Source organism: Protopterus annectens, chromosome 7.part0 (genome assembly GCF_019279795.1).
Source record: "Protopterus annectens isolate FY-2018-M chromosome 7.part0, PAN1.0, whole genome shotgun sequence".
Taxonomy (NCBI): Eukaryota; Metazoa; Chordata; order Ceratodontiformes; family Protopteridae; genus Protopterus; species Protopterus annectens.
This window is the reverse complement of record NC_056739.1, coordinates 233,200,292-233,211,069: the sequence shown is the minus strand read 5'-3', so window position 1 is coordinate 233,211,069 and position 10,778 is coordinate 233,200,292. Positions and strand designations below refer to the sequence as shown.

Here is a 10,778-nt window from a genome sequence, read left to right as displayed (position 1 = left end):
TTGAAAAAGGCCATTGGGCCGAAACTGGTTTGTTTTTTTATGTCTTGTGTTGCCACACATTAAATATCTCTATCTCCAGTTGGGTGCTTGCTTTTTGTGATTGCTCATTTTATTCTGAGCCTGGGCACCTGCGGTCCTTGCAGAGTTCTTGGTTGTGGTTCACCTAATAATAAACATTATTTCTGTGCAGAATGACATCACATATATCTGGTCATCTGACTTCTGATTCCTATGCACACCCCCCAAACCATTGCTAGAAACCACCAGGATTTAGCATCTACATTTGAATAATGCACATACAAAGGCATTGCTCAGATCTGGTGCAGCTTCTGGAAGTCATAAAACAATTACAGATGCTTAATCTTCCTACAGAGACTAAAAAAACATGCTTCTTACAGACATAGTGTCTCTGGCTTCATTCAAAACTGTGAGATAACATCTTTATGGCCTAGGCCAGTAATTTAATTTCTTACTATTTCTCGAAGTTATTAGAACAGAGATTAACCTCTTCTCCAGTATCCTCTGTTATTATATATATATATATATATATATATATATATATATATATATATATATATATATATTCACAAGATGCTGGAAATGCTCCTTCCATCTGCCATGATGTCCTCTGGAGAGGTGAGCAGATTACTGCTTGCATCCCTTATGAATGGAATCTGGTACCTGTCTTCTTTTTCTTCTTTTATTTGCCTTGCAGTCTGATAGTGTTTCTTTAAGCCATCTGTTGAGTTATTTTCTTGAAGCCAGAAGAGTTTCTCTGACACCTTGTTCTTTGCATTGTGACTGTTGCCTTTAGCATTTTTGTTAACTAGCCACTATTCTGTCTTATATTGGTTAATGTTTTCTATTTCCCACTTCTTCCTGTACACCTTGTTTCATTTTTTTCTGCATTCAACCATCAACTTTCCTTATATAGCTTATGTTCATACTTAACTCAAATGTGTACGTATATTGTAGTTTTCATACATACTGTCTGCAATAGCCTTGCCTTCTTTACAATTATTTTTCCATCTACGTGACCCAATATGAACATTCAGACTCCCCTTTATCAGTTCTAACCATACCTCCCATCTGTCCTGAATTACTTGGTTTTTACTGAGTTTTGGGGCCCAAATAATGGGGTGCCATGATTCCCAAGTGACACCCCTTCATTTCCGATTTCTTTTTCTTTTTTTTTTTGCTTTTTTTTAAATTATCACGCTTGTGAGCTGACGTCATCGCGTGCGCGATGACGTCAGCTTGTCAGGCTACCAGCCTGTTGGAATCGAGCTTACTGCTCACATATTTCCAGCTAGTTTAAATGCTTTGCAAGCTGGAATGGCTCGTCTGGCTGTATTATCGCTCCTCATGGCATTTCAAAGGCTTGCCTAGCTGTTAGAATGGAAGGCAAGAGGAATAATAGGATTTATTTATCGCTCTGAGTCCTGAGTCCTGGTTGCTGAATGGAGAAGTAAGGAACTGTATGTGTGTGTACAGCTACGGAAAAGTTGAAGTGTGAAGCAGTTTTTCTGTGCTACATGTTGTTGTACTGTTCTGCTGCATTCCACGGTCCATATGAATTATTTTGTCTGAATTACCATTGCAGATCCTTTGAAGCTCTAACAAAAATCCTTTCCAAGAAGAGTTTAGCAGATGTTTTGTCAGCAGTCATGTGGTGATCTCTGCAATGATGCAGTGTGATTTTGCTAGCAATATACCTAGTCTTGATTTAAGTGTTCCCCTTTATTTAAGACTTAACAGATTATCACTGGGGAAGTGTTGACTGTGACTAGTTTACACTACTAATGCCCTCTCCCTTAAAAAAAAAAATGAACTTTATGCACTCTCCATTTCCAGCTTAAGAATTCTTGATCCTTTATTCCCTCTCTGCCCTTGTAATCCATTTCAGAGATTATTTACTAGTAAACAAGTGCCTGATCAAGGTACCTAGTAAGGAAAAATGATTTTGAAACTGTGTGTGTGTGTGTGTGTGTGTGTGTGTGTGTGTGTGTGTGTGTGTGTGTGTGCGTGCGTGCGTGTGTGTGTGTGTGTGTGTGTGTGTGTGTGTGTGTGTGTGTGTGTGTGTGTGTGTGTGTGTGTGTGTGTGAGATGGTGACAGAATTAACACTGGAAAAATAACTTTAGAAATTCACTGCCTTTCTCCAGAGCTGCACAGTTGTCCATTTGAATAGCTTGTCACCAAGGTAAATCTTTTTTAATCTGATGGTTGCAGTTTTGGACTGTATTATTTCCTCAGTGAAGTAAATATATTAGATGCTGTTTTGATTTAGTGTAAAATGGGCTAGTTTTTCATTCAGTATTAGTGAAGTGGAACAGGCTTGCATTAAACCACTATCCGCTGCTTTTGTCGTGCTACACATTTTTCATTATGACGCTGATAACATGTTTGAGCTTTATAGTAAGCAGGTTTTCTTGGCTTTAGTACCTTATTTTGGGAAACGTGTAAAACTCAAGAGGATTCTGAAATCTCTCACTTTCTGTTAAAACAGGAGTGCAACTTAAATTTTTCTTACTATGTTGCCTCTCATTGTTTCGTGGCACTTGTCTCATTTTAAAGTTTTCTTTTACAGATTCCATCATTAACCTTCAATATTAGCTTTTGAAAGCTTTCATTGATTTATATTGCTGCAGTAATTAGAAAGCCCCATGTCATTCCATCTTTACTGGGAGTGTATATTCCTTGATGTAAACATTTTACCAACACAAAGTTGAAATTCAAGTGAAAGAGCAGGACAACATCCTTAATGTCTGGCATATAGCGGTTCTCCCAGATTCAGTATTTAACAGTTGATAACACACAGCTCAAGGAAGCCTAGCATTAAAGTAACAGATACCACCTGTACTGTTGATACCTTTGGAGTAACAGGGAAGGTTCAGGTATGTAACAGTCACATGCATCAGCTAGTTCCAGTTGCATCCAAATTGTTGCACTGATTCTTTTCAGTGTCTACTAGATGTTTTCTTTTTTTTTCCTGGTAGTATTTATTACTAGATGTTTTCTTATTCATGTTTTGCAAGTTCATGTATTCTTCTATATATAGAAACAGCCACAGTACAGTGGCAGCCAGATAAATATGCTAAACATTTGATGTTACAAGTAAAAAAAAATGTCCAGATGTTGGATGTTTGGAAAGCAAATTTGTTCAAGGCTTGATTTCTGAAGTATGTTCATTTCTCTATAACATATTGTGAAGTGGTTTTGTAGAATCCAAAGACAGCCTACTGGAAAAATGTTCAAACAATAAATGTAAAATGTGCTGTCTAACAAGTGTGTTGTATTATACAAGGAATATAATTTAATAAAGTCAGGAAGGTGTATCAAAGAAAGCATGTATGTTTCTTGTTCTATGTGCAAGGGGCCAATGATCTGAAAACAGCCCAAAGGTAATCTTTATCCACCACTGGCAAAATGCATTTTCTTTGAATGTGGTATGGGTTTTAATGCTGTTTCAATGAATGTGAGTTTCAAGGGCAGAGAAGTTTTCATGCCAAGTCTATTTTCGTTGTGTGACAGTGTTTTGTTTACCAGATGTCTATTAGTGTTTGTGCATTGGGCTGTAAAATGTGAAAATAAAATCCAAATAATTGTTGTATTAGTAAAGCAGTATGCACACATTAGTGTTTATGGTAAATGGGTGAAATAGCCAGGTAATGGGACATTAGAATGGCTGCAGGGGGATTCTGGTGTCATATTTTGGTTGTCTGTTCTTCAGTTTGCATTTAAAAGCTGGTATCCCACAATCCCGTCGGAGTGGGTGAGGTTACATAATTATGTATGCAAATTTTATGTTAATCAGCGTACAGATTTGTACCTATTTTTCATGGGCCTTGTCCAGATTTTTGATGTTTCCAGGTTGAGAGATATGATTCTAACTTATTTTATCCCACTTCATTGAGTAGGTCCTGCAACTGCTGCCTGAATGCACACTTTTCCTTGTGATCACATCCCTGCTGTTTGGCAGACATTGATGTTATGATTAATGCTCTGTCTTAAGACTGGACAATGAGTGACCTACATCTGTCGCTAAGTCTGACGACATCCCTCACTGTACTTGAGAGCCCCACTCACTCCACAGTTGACACAAAGTTTTTAGTCTGTCCTCCCCCTAAGTAGTGCAATCCATATCCTAAGCCAAGTTATTTTTCTGCACTGCCCTTCCACCTTCTCTCCTGCTTGCAAAAAATGGCCAGTATCCTCCTTCCATACTTCTTAACTATCCAGATTTTTGTCCCATATTTTTGGTTTGCTCCTCATAAAATTTGTGGTTTTCTGACAAATCACTGAAGACTGAAGTCACTAGATAATGATAAACATTCAGGTTTCAGAATTTATATCTTTCAGAAAATGCATGTTAATAAAATAAAATATTATTCTAGCAACTGTTTATGTTTATAAGAGCAAAAATTAATTTCTATCCCTATTTGTGGGGCTTTCGCCCCCTCTTATTTTTGCATTGTCCAGATTTATTGTACTAAGAGGTTGGAAGGTATGTCCTTACCATAATGTCATCCATGACCAGATGTGTCCTTTCATGGAACATAAATTTAGTGTAGCAATCCTTAGTTAATTTCATTCAGTAGAGATATCCTAGGTAACCCAAACTTACCAACCAACTACCAACCATTCAGTGCTTATTGACTCAGCTTGGATTTTTGATGGATGTGCACTTCTCAATAGGGGTACGTAGACCTCTGTCACTGTTTGATTAGGTGCCTGGCCTAGGTCGGCATATATCAAGTCTTCAGCTGACCTAGCACTTACAAACACCAATGCCCATTCCTGGTCACATTAGTTGACATAACCAAATCATCTAGAGGCAATTTATACCCAACAATGTAGCTAGCTCTGACACACCTAACAGTCTGTGACATATGTTCTCCTATCTAGAAAATGCTGCAAACTACAGATGAGGCCTAAAGTGGATGGCCTATAGAATTCTTCTCCCAACAGTCACCACCAATAGTCTGTGCTACTGCCTGTGACTTCATTCAGTTTTGGGTGTCCACTGTTGACATTCCTCTCAAATTCATCTGCGATCTGAGAAGGTTGAGCTTCATCTAGTATCACTTTTTCTGACTTATGGCTCAATCGGCTACTAGAGAGAGGTATTTATAGCTTCACAGGTAAATACTTGGTTAGCTGCCTTTGTAGGCCATTTCAAGACTCGCAATTTTTTTTTAATTAACATATCTGATTTGGACAGAGATGGGTCTTATTCATAATCTGATAATTATATATTACCCCTAATGAATGATGAATCATTAGAAATAATGACTAATATTCCCCCTTTCTTTCTTTTAACCCTTCAGTTTTAGATCAAGGAAGGCAGGTGCACAACTAAATGATGAGAGGGCTCTCTTACATGCTTCCATGAATGATGTTGCTGCCAGCATCCCTAAAATCCATCAAGGCAGATAGCTTCTTCTTTCTTCTAGGCTCCACAATGGATTTACAGGTCAAGCACACATTATGAGATGTATGGCTCCAACCCCTCTCCACCAAGAGTGGCGAGAATTCTTTTACCTTCCCAGCTGTCTCCTCAATACATAGCCTGCTCATACTCCATAGACTATTTGGGTCAAAGTTCAGTCTCCATTTCTGTACATCATGAGGTGAACTATGTTCCCTCCTTCTGGTGCAAGCATGCTTAATAGTAAAAAAATTAAAGACTAATTATACTGACAAGTCTGAGCTGGTGCAATGAAAGTTATTGCATCCCATTTGTATTTTTCCAATAAGAGGCAGTTAGGCAACTGACAAAAATGAAGAATAATGCAGGAAATCAGAACCAGTCAGCGAAATGGGTTAATCAGAATGTAAGGCAGTGGTGCAGGTTAAGTACTACAGGGTTATAAGACAGAACCACAGTGATAAAATCTGATATAAACATTGCATGCTAAGCCAGTCCTTTTATGGAAATAATATTTATTTGCACAAATATGCAAGTATGCAGTTTCTAAAGACCCCACAAAAATAATAAACCATTGAAGGACATCCAGTGATTGGTGACTGATATCAACATCATGATGAAATAAAAGAAATATACTTCCAGTATGTGAACTATATGAACTTATAGTCATTAGACCTTGGAAAGACAACAGGAATATGGCATAGTAATTAGAAGAATAAATTCTGATGTACAATGACAGAAGAAGAAGAGGAAAAAGATACAGTTGGATGATATAGCTGGAAGATATTCATATCATCCCTGGATTTGAGAAAGTATTTTTTCCTTAAGTTATGTAGGGACACTTGGAACAGTCTACCTCAGTGGTTGCTTAAATGTCAGTTGAAAGATAAAAAAACAGAATGGAGAGGAGACTGTGGCTTTGTGTACAGTCTAGATGGACAGATTGCCTCCTTTTGAGTGATACTGGTATTGTAGTGGGATAAATCCCTTATTTAGATCCAAGAGATGTGGGTTCGATTAATTGTTCAGATCCTAGATGGCACTGCATGGGAAGTTAAATGTGCGAATCCCGGGGGTAGATCTCATCAGATCTTGACTTCTGATCTCAGACATGATCAATACTGGATGGCCAGTATAGAGTTACATTGATGAAGGATGATGGAATGTGACTTTAGTATAGTATACCCAGCTGGTGAACCTAGTATTTCACAAATGTGCACATGGCAGCAAATTTAAACTGCTTAAAGGACATAAATGGCACCTTTAGAGATGTAGGTTCTCACACAACCATCCATGGGAGGGGATTAGAGCCATCTTTGCAAAATGTTGCCATATCAAGAATACTGGTGATTGTCCTAAATTCCCAAAATGTTACTTTGATGATGTCCTAGTGGATCAGAGGGAAATGCCTCTCACCCATTTCAGAACCAAAGGATTACGTCTGATGGGAAGAGGGTCAATGTTTGACAGGTGGGTATGGGGAAGGGTCTAGAAACAAAAGAAAAAAATAGAAAAGTCTTCTTTTGCTATAAAATAATGTCACTTAATATAATTCAAGGCTTAACACGCATTAATGAATGAGAACTGCCATGATTTTTCACATGGCTTGATAAAGTCCAAATGTCTTAGTTGCTTGAATACTTCCCTCAGTCATTAAGGTTTTCTGTTTAAATATTCCTGGCATTTATATCTCTCTTACCTGTTCCTCTGTAAAAACATATCAATATAAAGAAGCTTGCAGAAAAGGGCCAGATAATGTACCAGATGCTGCAGCTAAAGAAATAACCAGAGTTTTAGAAAGCAAAAGCAAAACTAATGCAGAGTAAGAGCAGATAATCAAACACAGAATGGAAACAGAGGGGAAAATTATATACATATATATATATATATATATATATATATATATATATATATATATATATATATATTTTTTTTTTTTTTTTAATCTGATGTTCTAGTAGTCAGACAAAAGAATGAGAAATATGATTTGTAAGTAAAATACATTTTATATTATTATCCTTTATATTCAGCAATTCTTATAATAAGTAAATGCTGTAGAGCAACTTAAATGTTATTATATTGTACATTGTAACTATTAATATAATGATATATCATTCTGATTTTAGGACTGTATCCACACAGAGGATGGCACTATATCAACTGACAGGAGACCATGCTAAACTTACATACAGTAAAGAGTGTTGAAGAAGATTTTAGTACAATAAAAATCACTGCTCTTACACCATGGAATGAACTATAGAATTATATGCTTTAACTGCCTTAGCTAAAAAGAATCTTGCAGCAGAAATAAATATCAAGAAATATAAGAAATAATACTAAATTACTGAATGAAACTTCATAATAAGTATCAAAAAGTAGCTTTTATTTTGAATACACCAAAAATGTAAAAACACAAATAGTATGGAATGTATTAATTCATTGTGGCTATAATTTAAGATGAGTGTCATCTAAAAATATATGTTTTAACAGTGTAAATTGGGATTTTATTAAAACCACTGCAATAAACAGACTGTACCTTATAATGATCAAATGAAACAAGAATATAACCAAAATCATGTACCTAAATAAGTGCCATAAAGCAATTTTAATAAATACTTGTAAAGTTACTGTAACTAGTATTTGTCATACATGTTTATCAGTAAACTTTGAAAAGGTGCTTTTACTAATGAGCTTGATGTATATAATTATCAACGATCTTATGCAGGTCACTTTTACTAATGAGTTTGATGTGCATGTTTATCAGTGATCTTATGCAGGGTTTTTTTACTAATGAGTTTGATATGCATGTTTATCAGCGATCTTATGCAGGGTGCTTTTACTAATGAGTTTGATATGCATGTTTATCAGCAATCTTACGCAGGGTGCTTTTACTAATGTGTTTAATGTACATGTTTGTCAGTGATCTCATGCAGGGTGCTTTTACTAATGAGTTTGATATGCATGTTTATCAGCAATCTTACGCAGGGTGCTTTTACTAATGAGTTTGATGCACATAGTTATCAGCGATCTTACACAGGGTGCTTTTACTAATGAGTTTGATGTGCATGTTAATCAGTGATCTCATGCAGGGTGCTTTTACTACTGAGTTTAATGTGCATGTTTATCAATGATCTCATGCAGAGTGCTTTTACTACTGAGTTTGATGTGCATGTTAATCAGTGATCTCATGCAGGGTGCTTTTACTAATGAGTCTGACATGCATGTTTATCAGCGATCTTATGCAGGGTGCCTTTACTAATGAGTTTGATATGCATGTTTATCAGCAATCTTACGCAGGGTGCTTTTACTAATGTGTTGAATGTACATGTTTGTCAGTGATCTCATGCAGGGTGCTTTTAATAATGAGTTTGATATGCATGTTTATCAGCAATCTTACGCAGGATGCTTTTACTAATGATTTTGATGTGCATGTTAATCAGCGATCTCATGTAGAGGGCTTTTACTAATGAGTTTGATGTGCATGTTTATTAATGATCTCATGCAGGTCACTTTTACTAATGAGTTTGATGTGCATGTTAATCAGTGATCTCATGCATGGTGCTTTTACTAATGAGTTTGATATGCATGCTTATCAGCGATCTTATGCAGGGTGCTTTTACTAATGAGTTTAATGTACATGTTTGTCAGTGATCTCATGCAGGGTGATTTTACTAATGAGTTTGATGTGCATGTTAATCAGCAATCTCACGAAGGGTGCTTTTACTAATGAGTTTGATGTGCATGTTTATCAGCGATCTTATGCAGGGTGCTTTTACTAATGTGTGTGATATACATGTTTTGGAGATGGGTTCTTGATGCTTTTCCATATTTCTGCCATTGAAATGTCAATATCTTGTCTGGGGTGGGAAATGAATGATAAGTGGACCAAAATATGATTTGTTGCAGATGGTTATCTGGTTAAAATGACCGTTTTTTTTCACACAAATTTGATTGTACTTTACTCTTACTTTTATGAAGCAGTCTGATGGTGAATATTCCTCTGAATGCAATGTTTTTCTTATCAAGAAATAACTACAACATGATAGAAGTGCAGCTGATAATGGATGCATGCTTAATTATTATTCAGATAGAGAACGGGAACAGCTCCTAATTTGGGCAGTGCTCACCAGGATGCATACATCAGCAAGAGTGGTCTCTGAATACTCATAAAACCACGTCATGTGCAGTCTCATCAAGATTGCCATCCCTAGTGGATATTTAGTCTTTGATAAGATGAAATGGAAATGGGAATCTGGTTTTAACAATGATCCTATGATTCTCCAGATATGTGGGTCAAAAGCAAAGAGAAATTTAAAGATAAAACCAGAGTACAAGTAAATATTCTGTAACTGAAACATATGTACTTAAACAGTAATATTTTAATTGGAAGTCATATTTAGACTATAGTCATTCTGTGAGATGGACTCTGAACTTTTGAATTATGGGAAAGAAGGACTAAGCACTTGCATTTACAATGGACCCTTATGGTTATTTATGGAATTCAAAATTTCAGACAGGTTGTATAAGACTGTGTCACAACAAACAGATTTCTAAACATATTGTACCTCAGGGAGTCCATTATATCTGGTTTATAGCTTTGCTTTAAACAGTTGTTTGAAAATTAGTTGTTTTTTTAATTGGGTAATGAAGTAAATCCATGCATTCCTGCAGTGAGTTGGCAGCATTGTCTAAGGTTATAGATTTAAAGATGTTTCAGTCTTTTCTTATTCATGGCATCTAATACTTAAATGTCCCATCAGACAAAAAATATGCAACATACCTTGGAATGTAAGATGAGTTACAATCTGAACCAAATTTTTGAGAAGCCCCATGCATCCATTTGCTTATGATAATAAAGAGAACAATAACAGATACTCTGTGAATACAATTCTTCTACCTTAGTCAGAGCCACATTTGAATGAAACCAGTTTAATCTAGAAAAGGTCTGAATTATTCACATTTGAAGCAGTGCTCTCACTACTTACCCCGTACATTGCCGTCAGCCTTTAACAAATGTAATCACTGTTAAAAGACACATAAGCTTTCCAAGTTCAGTGTTATTCAATTGTTATTAAAACAATACCAAACAATAGTCAAACCTAAGCTTTTTTAGCTGTGTTTTGTATGTCATCTATTGGGCTTTACTGCAAGGAACACAGTATAATCAATGTATAATTATGAAGGAAAGAAACATGTTGCCCAACAATTGTGAAACCACGTCTACAGGGAATTGTGCACTGCTAGTGTTATAATTTATTGGAAGAATTTCTAAGATCACTATGTTGAGAATATGTCATCGCACTAAATTCAGATAGTTACAGAATGTCTTTGCATTTAATCTGAGCACTC

The 10,778-nt window shown here is 36.1% G+C and overlaps 1 protein-coding gene across 1 annotated transcript in view; it reads left to right on the top strand.

Annotated features, from left to right (window-relative positions):
- LOC122806373 overlaps positions 1 to 8,056 on the top strand; it is a 99,719-nt gene extending 91,663 nt beyond the window's left edge. Inside the window, exon 5 of the mRNA XM_044076724.1 lies at positions 7,556 to 8,056. The gene's annotated coding sequence lies outside the window, so the exon portion shown is untranslated. The remainder of the gene's footprint in view (positions 1 to 7,555) is intronic.
- The last annotated feature ends 2,722 nt before the right edge of the window (positions 8,057 to 10,778 follow it).